Source organism: Musca domestica, unplaced genomic scaffold (genome assembly GCF_030504385.1).
Source record: "Musca domestica strain aabys unplaced genomic scaffold, Musca_domestica.polishedcontigs.V.1.1 17, whole genome shotgun sequence".
NCBI classification, from domain to species: domain Eukaryota; kingdom Metazoa; phylum Arthropoda; class Insecta; order Diptera; family Muscidae; genus Musca; species Musca domestica.
Window position 1 is genome coordinate 4,898,033 of NW_026712230.1, and position 19,106 is coordinate 4,917,138.

Genomic DNA, 19,106 nt, shown 5'->3' on the forward strand with positions numbered 1-19,106 from the left:
TGCAATTGGAGATAACCGGTCAAAATTTAGATATAGCTCCCATATATATATCTTCGTCCGATTTGCATTTTATTGTGCACCAAACGTGTAATATCAGCCCGAATAGTATGGAATTTTGCACATACAACCAAAGTAGGCTGAAAATTTTCCAAATTTGATCGAAATCGGTTCAGATATAGCTATAGCTCCCATATATACTGTTCATCCGATTTGTTATATTTGTTTCCCACAGCCGTAATATGCACCCCGTAACAACGATGTTCAGGGAAATATGTGAAATACAGCTCAGAAATATCTTTGCCAAATTTTATCAAGATCGGTTCAGATTTGGATATAGCTCCCATATATAACTTTGTCCTAGAAGCTAGAAGCTAGTATGTCAAATTCGGTGAAGATCGGTTCAGATATAGCTATAGCTCCCATATATATTGTTCATCCGATTTGTTATATTTGTTACCCTCAATACAGCTCAGAAATATGTTTGCCAAATTTGATCGAGATCGGTTCAGATTTGGATATAGCTCCCATATATATCTTTATCCGATTTCAAATTAATTGTGCACCAAATGGTCAATACAAGTCCGTATTTAAAAGATACAAATGCTTCGGCATGTTTAGTCCTTTGAACTTTAAATTATAATTATAATTATAATTATAATTATAATTATAATTATAATTATAGCGTGTATGATGGAATTCTCCCATAAAAACTTTTAATTGCTCTACTAAATTAGCCAAGTGGTGTAGGGTATCAAACTTCGCCCCGACCAAACTATACGCTAATTTTACTAACTTTCTTTGTAATTGCCAATTTTAATTTCCATTGATTTACCCAATTTTCTTTTAACAAAATGATGAAATAGGTATTACAACTCCAGGGAAACCCAGAAATATTTTCGATAATTTGTTGTGTGTATGTATGTGTATACATTTTACACTTTTATCCATTTATCTTAACATTTCATTTAAACTTTCTTTCGTAGTAAAAGTTTTTAGTCTTAATGACTGTTTAAGAATTACGAATTTTAATTGGCTTCCGGAGAGAGTTGTTAATGTTTTGCTATATTTTTCCTTATCCGTATCTCATTCTGGTACTCGCCGTCTTCATAAAACCTCATCAACATTTATGAACAACGTCAGTCAGTTAGTCAGTTGTTAAGGTCCAGTGGCAAATATTGTTAAAAATATGCTGGACCAGTTGAAAAGATGGCGGCAGCAGCAGCATCAACGCTATGCAAAGGACAATAAAAAAGTGTGGGAAAAGACAAATGAATAAATGAAATGAATTGGCGGGAAATATGTGCAATTGAATTAAAATAGTGTTCCTTTCATCACAATTAATTTGCGGTAATTACAAATTTTAACTTTACTTCAGTTGTTTTGTAGTTTTAATTTAGTTTTATTTGTTTTCTCTTACGGTGAACACCAACGACATTGAATGAAAAAAATATAAGCCGGTTTGTAAATAATAAATAAGGAAGTTAAAAGAGAATGCAGTACGGCCGCATCGAAAGAATTATTTACTACGAAGAGAAGTCGATTTTAGGATTTTCAAACAAATTGCTAGGCGAAGTTTTTTATTTGTCCCGCATCTACGCCCCAAAGTTGAACCTCACAAAATTCTAGCCTTAGCCGCTTAGTATGTGCTAATATACTCCCTGACAGTTTTAAATACATGTTTCGAAATGAAAGCAGTATTCGCTAAAGTAGCTATACCCTGTAAATAGTTCTGAACTCGTGATCCATTGCAGCAGCTATGGACTAGTTGCAACATTGTACCATGTAATGCAGCGATGGACCATGTCATTTTAAAAAAAAGATGTTCTAGTTCAGTTAAGTACTGACAAGTGTTTGTGTTTTATCGTTTGTACATAAAGTTGTTGTTTTTGTAGGTAAACTTTTGGGGTTTACCATAGAGTTATTGCGTGTATTTCGTAAATCGAATTATTTTAGTTCTAATTCGATTATTCCAAATTTAATTCAAATTATTCCATTTTTATTTCAAATTATTCCACTTGAATTACAAATTGAATCATTCAAATTACAATTAGAGAAATTCAAATTAAAAATCGAATAATTCGAATTACAAATGAAATAATTCGAATTAAAATTGGAAAAATTAGAATTAGCATTGGAATTTTCGAATTTCAATTGAAATCATTTGAAATACAATTCGAATGATTCGAATTACAAATATAATTCTCAAATTACAATTAAAATGTTTAATTACATCTGAGAAGAGTGTAGACCATGTCGCTTATGGACTATAATTTACATGGGTGTTTGGAGTAATCGTATTATTTCAGGGTAACCATGAACCATAGATCTTTTATAAATAAGAAATAAAATTGGTTCTCGCATTCGAGAGAACAACAATTACTAACAAAATGCAATTATTTGTAAGTTTTATGGGAGAAATCTCAAAACGAGTGGAACGATATATTCCATTTTCACACTAGCTCAAATGTGAACAACTACTTTGGAGTGTGGAAAGTTTGAAGAAACTCGGGAAAATAGGTCAAGTTCGAAGATGGGCTATATCGGCCCACGATATCGTATATCCCTCATATATCTGTACCTCCCGATATTCGGTATTTTGATGATTGTAGGCAATTTTTTTTTGATGAAATTGTCTGAAAATCCACACAAGGAGTTCTTTCTGAGTACTTTACCCCCTAGAAGAGAATTGTCTATATAGGTTCACGAGATCGAATATCCACCATATAACGGTACCTTCCGATACTTGGTATTTTGATGATTTTAGCTACAGTTTTCAATGGAATTGTGTCAAAATCCATACTAGAAGTTCTTTCTAATCACTTCACCCCATGAAAGAGAAATGTGTAAACAGGGTGTGATAGAAAAATTGCAACAAAATTAAACGCCATAATTTTATATATTTTTTTAATTTTATTGAATGAAAGCAAAAAATGTCGGAAATATCATCAAATTTTAGAATAAGTTTAGATTTCTTCGAATTAGTCACCTTTGTCACGAATTATGGCTTTCAAACGGCCAATGAAACCGTCACACGCTGCCCGAAAGTTAATCTGCTATATTTTGGAGGAGATCGACACTTTGGTATTTTTGAATGCCAACCTTGCTTGCTTGGTGGCCATTGTGCGCTGGAAATGAAGCGAAGAACCTCATTTTGTAACCATTCTTGGGTGGCGCGTGCTGAGTGCGATGGCGCTGAGTCCTGTTGGAATGTCCAAGATCTGCTGCCAAAATATTTGCGTGCCCAAGGCTTTAATACACCCTCCAGAATATTTTCACGATAATATTCGGCATTTATTCTAATGCCATGGTCGATTAATATTAGCGGAGAGCGACCATCGGCTGTTATGGCGGCCTACACCATCACCATTGCCGGTGCTTGAGTTCTGGTGGCCAACCGAAGTTGCACATTTTCTGCTGACATCTTTGACAATTAAACACGATCATTTTGTTTGTTAACAAACTGCTGGACAAACGAATGTTTTCTCATCGGAGACCCCAATATAACTGATTTTATTTTTTATTTTAATTTCTAAATTTGTTCCACATGTTGGAAGGGTATTAAAAGTTCGGCCCGACCGAACTTAGCTGCTTTTTTTTCTTCTTTTATTTGAAAATTATTGTACTTTTGCTTGTAAGGGACAAGAAGGAGTGGACCAAAATATTGGTCTTAAATACATCAAAATATTTGGGTGTGCAAAATTTGAAGAAAATCGGATAATGATTTTACTAATCGCGAGAGGTATTTTTGTTCAAAATTGTTACTATTTGTGGTGAACTACTAGATGGAGTCAGACCGTTTTGCATCTAAAATAAGTCTCATTGAAATATTAGAATATGCCAAATTTAAATTATATAGGTTCGAACTATCAACGTATGACTGTAAGGTGTGGTTTATGGTCGGGTGGGGCCATACATGTATTGCACTATAGACAAATCAGTAATGATTCCTATGGTCGTAGTTGAATGGTATTAATGTGGATAAAGTTTACTTTCAAAAAGGCTGCGCTACGTGCAACGTAGGTCACGAAACTATTGCTCTTTTACGGAAAAGTTTCCGCATTGAGTGGCCATTGAGATCTTGTAAAAGGTAGTTTGTTTACATTGTCTTTGAATGAGTCATGCGGATCGCACAGCTTTTGCTCTCTCTCTCTCTCTCTCTGTTGGTATTTCTCTCTATCTCTTTGCAAGGTAACCAATGTCCACTTTATCCACACAAACAGCTTACAGACATGTCTCGGCTGTGAGCTTTACTCTGTTTGAAATCACCAAGTCTAATAAAATTATTCCCAAAGTTTCCAACCCAATGACAACTTTTATATACCCTCCATTCCATCCTGAAGGGTACGCAAGGAAAACAATATTATTGTTTTACCTTCGTGCCATCGCTTTTTATGCGAAAACTTTTCCATCCAACAACAATACTAGTAATGGTAATTTAATACAGAGTGTGAATATGTTTTTTATGCACTCCCAGTTGATTGATGGACAGAAATTAAATCTCTCTCTTATATCCTTTGCACATCCCTTATGACAATGATTGATTATCCCACTGAAAAATCACATGCATTCAACGCATAAAAGAAAAAAAAAATAATTTCAGTTTTTTATGACTTTACTTCGACACATACATACATACACACATACATTCATAAAGGTATATCGTCTATTGTAAATTGCTCTTCGTGGCGAAATAAACTTCAAACAATAAATAATAAGAACTTTAGTCACGGTTACCCCAAAGAAAGAAACGAAACAAAAAAAACCTCGGAAAAAATGACGAGGTGGGCGTAAAAAAGTAATTGCAGGTAATTGTGTTTGAAACAAATATCATTACTTTTCCGTCTCGCCCCCGCCTCCACTTTACTTTCTCTACTCCAGTGGCTCTTTAAAGTCCTTTGGTACTGTTAGCGTGATGGATGGGTGGGTCGGTCGGTCGTTTGGTTGGTCCGGTTGTTCTGTTGGTTACTGTTGTGGCCACAAGCCAAAAACAATTCAACAATTGTTTGGTTAATCCTTTCTGCTCGAAATATCCTGTTTACCATTAATTACTCTGCTGGAATGTGCATTTTGAGGGCACACGCTTGAATGGCAGCTGAGTTTAACCCGAGGCCTTTTAATTCACATTGTTTTGCCCGGCTTCGTAACATTTGCGCTGGACAAAATGACAAAATGAAATTGTGAATTTTCCAGTAATCATAATTGGCTATTATGCCGAGTTGTAGTTGTTAGCATTTTTACAGAGGGGCGATGCAGCATTTTGTGTTTGGACATGTAATTGTGAGTCATGTGTGTGTGTATGTCGAAGCCAATGAAATCCAGTGAAAAGTTGCTGATGTGTTACAGTATTTTGAGGGTATTAAATGAATGTTGAAAACATGTTTGTTGTAATGCAATTATATCAGTTGTTTGTTTTTGTAATTTTGACACAAATAATCTCGTTAGTGTGATATAATCTCGTAAATTAAATTAAACTAGAAGTTTTCAGTTATTTTGTGCTGCAAAAAATATTTATCACAACTTACCTGTTGTTCATTCAATGGGTATATAGCTTAATTGTAGAAAAGGGGACTTGCTATGTATCAATCAAGTTATAGTGAAAAGTACTTTATTAGCATTTAAAACTTAAATACCAAATTTTCCAAATTTTCGATAAGATTCCAGGAAGCGTCTGATGTTTACATAGGTTAACTTTTCTACAAGACCACAGACCAAACTCAATAGGAATTTTTGTAAACAGTCAAACGGCGCTCCTAGCATTAAATTTAAACCTGGGCTGCAAACCACTTGTCGTTTTATAAAGGAGATAATGCTAAGCTAGAGTGTCTGACCAGAGTAGTTCTTACTTGCTTTCCAGGTGGTATGGTAACGAGATCTGCTTCAAATACGAATTTTGTTACAATTACGGTGAATAATGTCGCAAAAATCATGAAAATACGGGGTATCGGGAGGTACAGAAGACGTGGACCTGCACGGACAATTTTCTGTCTTAGGTTGTGGTACCGATTAGGATCTTTCAGTACGAAATTTGATACAATTCCGGTGAATAATGTTGCTGAAATCAAGAAAATACCAAATATCTTGATGTGTCGTCATATGGGGGCTATACGAAGACTTGGACCTACATACAAAAATGTTTGTCATAGGCTGTAGTACCCATTAGGAGCTTCCAGTACAAAATTTGAAATGATTCCGATGAATAATTTTACTGAAATTGTCAAAATACCGACTATAGGGAGATACAGTTATTTAAGGGCTATACGAAGACGTGGACATGCATATAAAATTTTTTGTCATAGGCTGTAGTACCAATAACAAATGTTAAATACCAAATGTGAAACATTTCCGGTGAATAATGTCGCTAAAATTGTCAAAATACCGAATATCGGAAGTAACCGTTATATGGGGGCTATAGGAAGACGTTGACCTGCACAAAAAATTTTCTGTCTTAGGATGTATTGTCCATTAGGATAATAATGTTGCTGAAATCATCCAAATACCGAATATCGGGAGGTACCGTTATATGGGGGCTATATGAAGACTTGGACCTGCATACAAAAATTGTGGCATAGGCTGTAGTACCCATTAGGATCTTCCAGTACGAAATTTGAAACGATTCCGGTGATTACTGTTGCGGAAATTATCAAAATACCGAATATTTTAAGGTACTGTTATATGTGGACTATACGAAAACGTGGACCGAAATGACCCATTTACGAACTTGACCTGCCTACTGATAATCTATGCATGTATGCACAATTTTAGCCTTCTATCTCAATTCGTTCGAAAGATAGAGTGATTTCCACAGACGAACAGAGAGACAGACGGACATGGCTAGATCGTCTTAGAATTTTAAGCTGATCCAGAATGTATATACTTTGTAGGGTCTATTATGAATATTTCGAGGAGTTTCAAACGGAATAACAAAATTAATATAAAAAAATGTAAAAATTATTGCGAATTTGTTGCAGTTTTTATACCCTACAACACTATGTGTTGGGGGTATTATAAGTTTGATTTGGCCAAAAATTATGTAACACCTCGAAATATTGGTTTCCCACATAGGAAAGTATATATGGATCTTCCTAGCTCGCCGAGCTGAGTCGATCTAGCTATGTATGTCCGTCCGTCCGTCTGTCCGTCTGTCCATGTTAATTTGTAATCACTCTACAGGTCGCAATTATGGCCCGATCTTCACGAAATTTAGAATGGAGGTGGGGTTAAGGTCAGAATAGAACCCTATTTCTTTTGAAGATGATCGCATAATATTTAGGGGTTAAAATGGACCAAATACTGAAAAATGTCGGATTTTACAGTAGCTATACAGGTCGCAATTATAGACCAATCGACGCGGAATTTCGCACGTAGCTAGAGTTTAGGGCGGGAAAGAAGCCTACAAATTTGGGTGGTCATCGGACAATATTTAGCGGGTAAAATATACCATATCTTTTGTGTTGAAAAAAATCAAAATTTTTCATTAAACCGCGAATATTTTAAATACCGGCGAAAGTACAAGGCCATCAAAAGGTTACTTCTGACCTTTACATTGATGTTATTATCCAACAAATCGGATATATAGCAAAATATGTGCGATATATATGTCTATCAAAGGAGATATGCTTGAATAATCTCTTATATGTCGAGAACGGCTGAACTGATTTTGACAGTTCTCATTAATTCAGAATGGCCTCTTGGCAGGAAAGAAAAGACGTCTAAAAAATCGCATAAAAATATCTCTCTAAAGATGAAAATATTGATTTTGTAAAATTTTCTCATATTTTTTTTAATTTTGTAATATTTTTGGCATATTTTCATTTTGAATTAAACATTTGTTAATATTTCTACAGCTAACAAAACTAAGTAGTTAGGATATCAGGATGTTATATACAGATCGCATTTATGGCCCGATCCTTACGAAATTTTGCATGGAGATAAGATGAGGGTCAGAATAGAAGTCTACTCTTTTTGGAGATGATCGCCATATATTTAGGGGTTGAAATGGACCAAAAACTGCAAAATTGTCGGCAGGTCGTAATTATCGCCCGATCCTCACGCACATTTGAATGGTGGTTACCGGGCATTACAAAAGCCAAGCAGTTTTGGATGGCCATCCAAAAATATTCAATGTGTGAAATAGTTTGCCAACTTTTGTAGACAAAATACGAAAATGTCCATTCCGGTGACTTTTTGGAGAATTCACAAATACAGGAAAGACACACTTCTGACTATTTCGTTAACGCTGATTTCGTTGAAGAATATAGTCAAATGTCTGTATCTCATATAGATGCGTTTCAGTCAAAAACCAATAATAAATGTTAATTTTTTTGCCACTTCTGAGAGATTATAGATCTTTGGGAAATATTGGTTCCAGATCTAGGAAGACCATTTAAGTGTAACATCTACAAATAAATTGGAAATGAGCAAATTAGTTTAAGTTGCTATTATTCGAAAATTAGAGAACGAATCCTGATGGTTTTCTTTTACTATTTGACACAATATCTTGTGGAATTCTTTCGGGTATGGAGCAATCGTCGCGGAAATTAGCATGGGGCTATAGATTTTGTAGTATTTTGTGACATTTTTTTATTTTTTCATATTTTTTATCGCATGCGATTTTTTCAATTTGACTTATAATATTTTGTAATATTTTTCCACCTTACAACACAGATTTGGGATATTATATACAGATTGCAATAATCGTCCGATCCTCACGAAAAGGGTAGTGTTAGGCTCAGAAGGGCTAGGCCTATGGTTTTCAAAGATGTCCGCAATATATTTAGGGGTTGAAATGGACCAGACACTGAAAATGTTCCTGATTTTGCAACCGTTATAAAGGTCAAAAATAGAAACCAAAGGAAACGAAATCTCGCATTAAGTTAGGGCAGCGGGTAGAATGGAACACTATTTTTGTCTGAAAAATGCCAACATTACTTACAGGCGATAGCCGAAATACACAAAATGTGAACTTGTGCCTTTTTTGTTGATTTTTTGATGAATATAGCCAAATATCGTAGACAAGAAGATCGTATAGAAGAGTCTTAATTTGGAGATACAGAGGGGCCTCTTGCTTTTGGAGATGATCGCAAAATACGACGGTAAATATTGGGCAAATGGATTTGGATATAAGGGGGCTTCCAACATATTGTAGTGTTGTGGGGTATCACATGGTCGGCCCAGCACGACTATAGCCTTTGCTTACTTGTTTTTTATCTCACTTTGTATATTTTTTATCCGATTTAGAAAATAACCCAGATAACAGATACAGCTCAGAAATAAGTATTCTCAGTAGATTTGGATATGGCTCCCATGTATATCTCTGTCCTATTTCAGGGTCTTTTGTGCACCAAATGGCTCATATTAACCCAAATGAACTGAATTTTTGCACCTACGATGGAATTCAGCCTAAAATCAAGTGCTTGAAATTTTGGTGAAAATCGGTACAGATATAGCTATAGCTTCCATTTGGTGTTAAAAGCTCTCACATGCGTAATATGCACTCCACAACAATGATATTTGATACCGGGCATCTGATACTGCTCGAAAAACCTCTGCTGACATTTATTTCAATTTTTTCAATTTTATTGAGATCGGTTCAGATGTTTCTGTAGATTCGATATACATCTTCATTCGATTTTACGATTATTGCTCACCATATATGTAATATCAGCCGAAATTGAATATATTTTTTTTATATTCAACCGAATTGTTCCATTTGGCGAAACTCGGTCCGGTATATCTATTGCTCCAATAAATATGTTATAATATAATTTTTATCGAAGTCATATCATGCACTATACAGCAATGTTATTTGGTACTAGATGTACAAAAGCCTCCTTCAAATTTGTTTGAAATCGATTCAGAGTTGGATATAGGTCCCAAATTGTAAATACTCTAAAGTCATGATACACATTCAAATGATCTTGATATCGATATAAAGTTTTTTTGTTTTGTTACGGTAGCTCTACTAAATACTTAAAGTGGTGTAGTGTATTAATAGTCGCCCCCTCCCGACTTTTGACCTATCTTTACTTGTTTTTAATGGAATATGCCATGAGGGATTCCTATATCTCACTGAAAATATATCAATACGAATTTGTTGTGGTGTTTTGTCATGATTTCAACCACTGTGCTGCATTTCACCAAAGTAATTTGATTGTCATACGCAATCATGGTGACGTTAAATTAATTATCTTCAAACATTTCGAACAATTCGGATAGTTATGGAATTTCAGATGCAGACAGAGATCTCTGTTTGATTTATCAAAAATATAGATGTAGTCAAGAAAGGCTGTTTTACGCAAATAGTTTGGCCAAAATTCGTAGGTGGTTTTTGACAAAATGAATCAAATCGCCGATAAGAGATATTTATTTCCATTCACGCCCATACATTTCTATTAATAGCATTTATCCTTCTAGACGTAGAGGAAATAACGACCATTGTCTGCTGATATTTATGTCTTTCGCCACCGTGTGGTGAAAGAATCTGCTTGTCTTCTCATGGAATGTTCCAGACAATTTGCACGATTTTATTCCATTCATTTGTTCAGAGAAAATATATTGCAGGCCATAAAATGCTGCGTATTTTTAATTTTCCCCGCGACGTACAATACAATTTATTGTGATTATGTGATTCTAATTAGCAGCGGCATTGCTTATTGAATTAAAGTTAAATAAATGTCAGCTACGTGGCGACTGATTCCAATCAGTGAGAATTTATTTAATTTTTTTCGCGGCATCTGATTTCAATCAGTGTTAATTACATTATTTAGATTATTGTTATTTTCACAGTAATATAAATAATTTGCTATTTCTTTGTTTAATTTCCAAATGGTTTTCAAAAAGTCCGGATACAGAATTCCATTGACAAAAATATTTTCCTGATTTTCAAGTTTTCTATTAAATAAATTACAAAACATTTCCGGTTAATTTTCAACACACACAGAAATTGACAATTGTTTGACCCTCAAATGGGAAAACTAAAATTCGCGTGAATGTGAATGAATTTTGAAATAATGCCAGAAATGACAACGCTTTGTTTAAAAATCGAAACTACGCTAAATGCGACTACAACATCAGAATGGCCTGGCTTCATTCAAAACAAACAACAAGAGAATGCAATCCAAAATTAATTAGTATGCAAATGTAACTAACATCATTGATATGTTAATAATAAACTGTTCATTATGAAGTATTATTTGTAATGGGCCACATAAGTTAAAAAAACACACACACTGATGGGAAAAGGGAATCCAACACAGTCCCTAGTGATTTAGTTACAATTTCATCCGACCCATATATTATTTTACTGCTTATGCAAATGTGTCCATACTATATATGTATGTGTGTACACACACACATTTACATGGATGTACATAGGCACTGTATGGCAGCAGGGTCGTTATGTTTTCGATCATTTGTATTTTTGCAATGAACTTGAAATTTAATTAATAAAAATTCCATTGAAACTGTTGTCTATTAACAACTAAAAATAAATCAATGGAAAACACTCTCTCACACACACACCATAGAAAATAAATAATGAAATGCTCATAAAAATGTATATATGTATCAAAATCTGTCTAAATAGTCAATAATACATTTCATTCCTAATGCCCACACCCAACGATTGCGGATATGTGGAATAGATGATAGAGCGAAGGATAACAGAGACCGTATAGTTCATACATGCATGGAAAACTTTTTTGTTTCGGATAAAAAACGCATTTGTAAGGGATGGGGTAATACAACGTTTTATACCCTTTACAATGGGAAAACTCAGATAGCCAAATTAATGGACTACTTCCAAACATTATTACACGTACAGGGTGAGATAAAAAAACTGCAACGAAGTCAACCGTCATAATTTTTACATTTGTTTTTTAATTTTATTGAATGAAAGCGAAACATGTCGGAAATAGCATCAATAGCATAGATTTGTTCGAATTGGTCACCTTTGGCACGAATTATTGCCTTCAAACGGCCAATTAAACCGTCACAAGCTGTCCGAATGTTGCTCTGCGGTGATCGACAATTTGGTATTTTTAGTGCCAACCTTGCTTTCTAAAATACTCCAGACACAATAGTCCAACGGATTGCTATCCGGAGATTTTGGTGGTCATTGTGCGCTGGAAATGAAGCGAGGAACATCATTTAGTAACCATTTTGGGTAGCGCGTGCTGAGTGCGGTGGTGCTGAGTCCTGTTGAAATGTCTGTGGGTCTGTGGTCAAAATTTTTGCGTGCCCAAGGCTTTAATATTCAGCATTTATTCTGATTCCACGGTCGATTAAAACGAGCAGAGAGCTCGAAGTTCGTCCGTCCGTCTGTCTGTTTTCTAGGTGGCTGCTGCGCACGATGCTAGGTTAGGGTCGAAAATGGGCAATATCGCTCCACTCCATCAAGTAAATCCCCCACAAAGGGTCAACAATTTGAATAATTATAATTCTTATAAAATGTGATGTAAGTGTCCGATTTTCTTCAAATTACACACATCACTATATTTTTATTAATACAAGGTCTGGGGTGAAATTGGAATATATCGGTCCACTCCTTCTGGTACCTCTCCCACAATGGGTCAACATTTTGAGCATCCATGAAGCTCATAAAACGCTTAATGAAACATCCGATTCCATTCAGACTTGGTACATCTCAATATTTTCATCAAAACAAGATGCCTGGACAACTGCTAGGACAAAATTCAATTTGGGTCGAAACAGTATTTTCATTGACGTCTTCTCTCCATCTCGATCTCTAATGTAATCTATTTTGGAAATCAATAAAATTTGAACAAAATGAATATATTCACATTTCAATTTTTATTGTTATGGCTTATAAAAATAATTAAAAAATAATAATAATAATCAGCAAAAATCTACTAGTTTATTCATTTTTTTTTGAGTTCATAGATGAAATTCAGGTATCGTAATAAAAACTTTTACATTCTTGCAGTTCTTCAACAGAGTAATAGGTTTGTATTGGCGCCCAAAAAAAGTAAATACAATATTAAGCCAAAACGATTTAAAATTTTGACCAGGGTTCTCGTAATAACTACAAACTTAGGGTATGTATTTTTATGAGGGGATTACCCCTATATAGAGCCGATACAAAAAGTCGACAGACGATACCGATTTTTTTAACGAATGATTTTCGAAGCAGTCCGATGTCCCCTGTAAAATTTTATAACCCTATATTAAATTTTGCGATATATAGCTCAAAATATTGGTAGTAGGAAATTTTTATGACAAATATTTATGTATTTTGACTTTTTATGATTCCAATTAAAGAGCTTTTAATATTTTTTGAAATAAATGATCAAAAAGACTTTGGCCCAGTATATCCCTGATTTTTTCCTGTAATTATTTTTAGTGTTAAGCTATGTAAAATAAAAATGAAATCAGGGTTTTTTCTGTATTATAAAATTAAGTTTCAAACATAGTTGAGAATCTAAAAATTAATAAAATTTTCTATTCTATTTTCAGAAAATCCAGTTAACAGAGGTTCCCCACAGATAGAGACACCCTTCGGGGTTGTCTAAAAATTTCAATTTACAGGAAAAAAGGTAAGACCAATAAAGTGAAAATAAAATAATGTTTTTGCAGTGGATATATTTTTAATTAAAAGATGCTTATCAAGTTATATCTTCATATATCATCCCAAAAAAAGAAAAACCAACTTATCAATATAGTTAAAACTTTCCAAATAGCTTATGGATAAAAAATGGTGGTTCGGTATTGATTTTAAAAATTACATATTTTAAGAGTAATTTTGAAATCCAAAGATTATTAACATTATTTTGATATGACAGAATGATAGAAGACCAAAAAAAAGAGAAGTAACGTGTCTCGCTGTTTTTCCCTATTAATCACCTTATCCTGTTATGGACCTTAAAAATTTGGGGCCTTCATGTGCAAAGGAAATCGACAAGATCCATTTTTGTTATTGAATGAGAAAAGAAAACCAACCGAACGGTTTGGCTGTTGATTCAATTCTGTTTTTATTTAAAATTCATGTTCCTTACGTACTACTGAAACTAATCTAACTTAACCTAGTCGCAGTCACACAATTGTTCTTATCTATTCTAATATTGAATGGAGAACATTGCAGGGCTGCTTGTAATTTCATTCTAGTGGTCTTGTGCATCTACTGAGCGCATCGATATCTGTGCGTGTGGGTCATAACCTTTATTATCTGACACATTATCGTATGCGTCAGCGCACAAGATCACCGAATTGTTCACATGTGATGTTTTATGGCGGCTGGGAAATATTTAATTTTAGAACATTTATTTTTTATTGCTACATTTTCCCAGCGCCTCAATCGCACTCAAAAGTATGTACAAAGAATTTTGTACATTCTCCCGGGTGGCTTAAATGCGTATGTTAATAGTGGACTGTATTTTTATAAAGTTGAATAAATGTAGACTATAAAATATTTAAATATAAAAATATTAAAAGAAAACTAACTATATATGCTTAAACAATATAAATATTCAATTAAGTAACTGCTTCCAGGAAACGACTCCATTTCTTTGCCCAATCCTTCTTGCCAATGCCACCACCTTTATCTGCCGGCTTCATTCTCCATACCGCATACATAGTCCATCGATGCAGACCGCCATCATTCACGTCGGAAAGGATTATCATTGGCTCCGTGGTACGCTCTGCTTTGTCGTCTTCTATTCTAACGACCATTGGAGGTTTGGTATTGATTTCTCTAAGGCAATACCCTTCAGGAACTGGAAACAGAGAACTTTGTTTGTCTTTTACCACTTCTTCGATTAATTCTTTTCCTCTAGAAACGTTGTCGTACTCATCTTCCCCGCATCCGCCGAAAATGTTGGGAATGATGGGACATTCTGTGCTTAGCGCCTTCATTCCTTTTTCCTTTTCTCCAATATCATTTTGTGTTTCGGTTTCTTCATTGGTCAGGGCGGAAATTTCTTCTTCTTTTTTCCGTTCCTCAAAATGAGGACTTGCCGGCGGGAAAAAATTCCCAGAATTATTTTCCAAGACTGGAATCTGTTTTCGTTGAACAGCATTATATTTTATTCTTAAATTTTCCACTTGTTTAGACATGTCATCTCTCTCAGCTTCCAAGACTTGCCGCGCTCTTTCCGAGCTAGCCAATTTTTCATTGACTTTCTCTAACTTCATTTTCAGATGTCGCACTTGATCTTTCTGAACACGATGTTTTTCTTCGAATTGTTCATCTTTGGCCCGCAGGTTTTCTTCAGATTTGGCGAGCAGATATTTTTCGTGGGCCTTCGCATTTCTCGATATCATTTCACTTTTTTCCATTTCGGTTGTTAGTTGGGAACGCAGTTCGATTGCTTGTCTCTGCAGAGATTGTAAATTATTTTCATAGGCTTGCATTTGTTCGTGTAAACTATCTTCTAATTCTCTGTCGTAATCTTCCTTTGTTTCGACATAGCTAAGTTGTCTGTTTTCTTCCACTTGCTCTTCCCAAGTTAAATGGTCATATTTCAGCGAGAGTATCCATCGTGATGGAGGTTTCATCGAATCTTCGATTTCTTCATCTACGTCCAAATCTGTGTAATTGCGACTCCGGGTTGCTAAAAGCTTCATTGCCGATAACATACACATATCCACATCACAGGGTAATGTCTTCATATGTGTTGGAAGATATTCTGGGTGTACCCTCAAGTACCGTCTTAACTGGTAATATGTATTTTCTACCAGTACCTTCCAAGCCGCGACGTGTTTCACCTTTTCAAGGCTGACGTCGACGTTAACAACCGGAAATAGTCTGCCAAAGTGGTGATATCTTCTTCCATTTTTTTATTCATTTTTAATTTTAATGTTTTAGATGGGACTATTTGTCCTCTTTTCAAAACTTTTTTATATTGTCTTCTTGGCTTTTTTCGATTTTTTGATTTTTTCAGTTGGGACTTTGATGTCCTCTTTTCCAAAATTGTATATTTTTTTTGTGGGACTGTTGTTGTCCTCTTTTTTTGTTATGTTTTTTTTTTTTTAGTTTGCCCCGTGGGTCTTTTTTTTATATTTTTAAATTTTGCCTTTATGGCTCTTTATAATTTTATCCCTCAACGGATTTTTATTGGTAGCTATTCTCCTCTTTTTTGAAGAATAGCTACTTCTGCTTGTAGTGAGTCTCTTACCACTGGTGGGGGAAAACTCCTACTATTTTCTTTTTGTGGTCGCTAATTCGTTTCACTTTGACAAAAGTGAAGGCTCGATTGACCAAATGTAAAAAGGCGAGAAAAGAAAACCAACCGAATGGTTTGGCTGTTGATTCAATTCTGTTTTTATTTAAAATTCATGTTCCTTACGTACTACTGAAACTAATCTAACTTAACCTAGTCGCAGCCACACAATTGTTCTTATCTATTCTAATATTGAATGGAGAACATTGCAGGGCTGCTTGTAATTTCATTCTAGTGGTCTTGTGCATCTACTGAGCGCATCGATATCTGTGCGTGTGGGTCATAACCTTTATTATCTGACACATTATCGTATGCGTCAGCGCACAAGATCACCGAATTGTTCACATGTGATGTTTTATGGCGGCTGGGAAATATTTAATTTTAGAACATTTATTTTTTATTGCTACATTTTCCCAGCGCCTCAATCGCACTCAAAAGTATGTACAAAGAATTTTGTACAGTTATATTCTTTTCGGACTTTGTATGTAAATAGAAGTGATCCTACACGTTTTCTTTCTGTGACCTAAAATATATCCAACAACTTACTTCAGCCCTTTGCATTTTACCATAACTGAGTTGAGCCCAAAAATGTAATTTCAAAATTTGGATCAATTCCAAAAAATTTAAACTGTTTTCTATTGGATACCGAGCCAAATACTTTAATCTCCTTTTAAGATATCCAATGGTGTCCTCTTTTTCCACTCTCCTGGGCATTATATGGGTGTGTGTGCAATAAACTGAAAATAAAACGCTTGTAAAAATAACCAGTTTTATGGTTCTTCTCCTAATTAGACAATGAAACGGCACCGCTGCCATCGCCAACATGCCACCTAGTTCGTCCCATAAAAATGTGAATATTTTTGGATTGTGTGCAACAAGAGACTGAAAGCACCGAAGCTAGCACTTGGAATTCTCATCAGACACTGTTCGGTGTTTCCGAACAGGAATGCATTACAGCATGGTTGCCATAGCTGCAACATTGCCTGATGCTCTTGCAATTTTCTATTTTTAAAAGAATTTCCACCAAATAGACAAACCAAACCAAATAAAATGAAATTAAGTTTTGATTCGCTCCTCCCTGCGTGTGTGTGTGTCATGAAATGATTTGCATTTCTTTGACTACGTCTTTTCCATGCATGGGGTCCATGATGCCGCCATACATAGTGTGTTGCTTGTATATAGCTGGGAAGAACTCTGCCATACCTCAACTGTGTGTGTGTGTGTTTATTTATTTGGTAGATTCTGTAAGTCGGTCGGTCAATCGAACATGTGGACGTCGGTATATATGTATGTATGTTTGTTCTTGCGACGAACATTAAATGTGTTGCGCACTATGCACCATTCTGTGCGGCGATACATTCTAAAAGCGTCATACGTACGTCGACAACGTATGGTGTAGCATCTATAAATAGCCTTCGAAATGAAGACGAAGACGATCATGATGTTGTCGACGATGATGATGAAGAAAACGATAAAGATTCGTGAGTCTAAGAAAAATAAATAGTAAAGCAAATACATATCTCTGCTCACAAAGAAACTCAATAAAGTGAGAAAAAGATGTTGCTCTTTGTCGCCACAAAATGGGAATAAAGGGAAAATTTTGGTATAATTGGTTAGTCATTGCATTTGGCATGGCAGGTGTAAACAAGGAAGGTAATAGAAAACTTTCTGGCCAAGAAAAAATGTCCACTATTCACAAAGAAATAAATACCTCCCTCATAGCAAATATAAGTACATACAAAGAAAAACTCAAAAAAAAAGATTTCGGTATTATTCGAAGACGATTTTTAGTAAAACTTTCAGGATTTTGCTACATATTTCAATATAACTGTTTTAACTAGTCATATATACTTTTTATACCCTACACCACATAGTGGTAAGGATATTATGTCATTGTGCATTTGTTTGTAACATGGAGAAGGAAACAAGATAGACCCATAGTTCCTTTTGGTGATCAGCATAGAATCACATTTTGAGTCGATTTCTACATATCTGACGTCTGTCCGTCCGTCCGTCTGTGCATGTATTTTTGTGAACAAAATGCAGGTCGTATTTATCATTCGATTGAGATGAATTTATGCACAAGTCATTTGTTTGGCCTAAGGACGAACCCTATTGAAATTGAAGATAATCGGTCAAAATTTAGATATAGCTCCCATACATATATATTCGTCCGATTTGCCTTTTTTGTGCACCAAACCTCTAATATTGGACCAAATAGGATGAAATTTGGCAATTACGACCGATTTTAGTCTAGAAACTAGTACTACAAATTTCTTTAAGATCGGTTCAGATATAGTTATAGCTCCCATATATATTGTTCATCCGATTTATTGTATTTGTTACCCACAGCCGTAATATGCACTCCGTAACAACGATATTCAGGGTTCAGATTTGGATATAGCTCTAATATATATCATTATCCGATTTCAAGTTAATTGTGCCTCAAATAGGCAATACAATCCCCACTTGAAAATATACAAATTCTTCGGCAAATTAAGTCCTTTGAACATTAATTATAATTATAGCTTGTATGATTTAATTATCCCACAAAAACTTTTAATTGTTATGTGAAACTATATTAAATATGCACGATGGTGTAGGGTATCATAAAGTCGGCCCCGCCCGACTTTAAGACTTTCTTTACTAGTTTGTTTATAAAATAGGTTTTTTTTTGACTTTCGGCTAATTCAATTCGAATATACACCACAAGGTCAGGTTTTCGTTTATTTGTTTATTTGTCAACTACCAAATGATCGCAACTTCGTATGCGGAAAAGGAATTCATATTGAGTGAATTTATGTTTGATACACTAAATATAATGCATTGTAGCACTATTCACTATTTCTCTTTCAAGTTATAACTTGAACTTAATTAAATACCAATCGAAATTAAAAAAAAATATAAGAGTATGGAAGTCATTAATTTTCT

General features: G+C 34.8%; 1 protein-coding gene across 4 annotated transcripts in view; it reads left to right on the forward strand.

The window, feature by feature from the left end:
• The window catches only part of LOC131800348 (RING finger protein nhl-1-like), a 163,285-nt gene that overhangs the window by 17,071 nt on the left and 127,108 nt on the right, over positions 1-19,106 (forward strand). For all 4 annotated transcript variants that reach the window (XM_059120407.1, XM_059120406.1, XM_059120403.1 and 1 more), the window contains exon 2: positions 13,474-13,553. The gene's annotated coding sequence lies outside the window, so the exon portion shown is untranslated. The remainder of the gene's footprint in view (positions 1-13,473; positions 13,554-19,106) is intronic.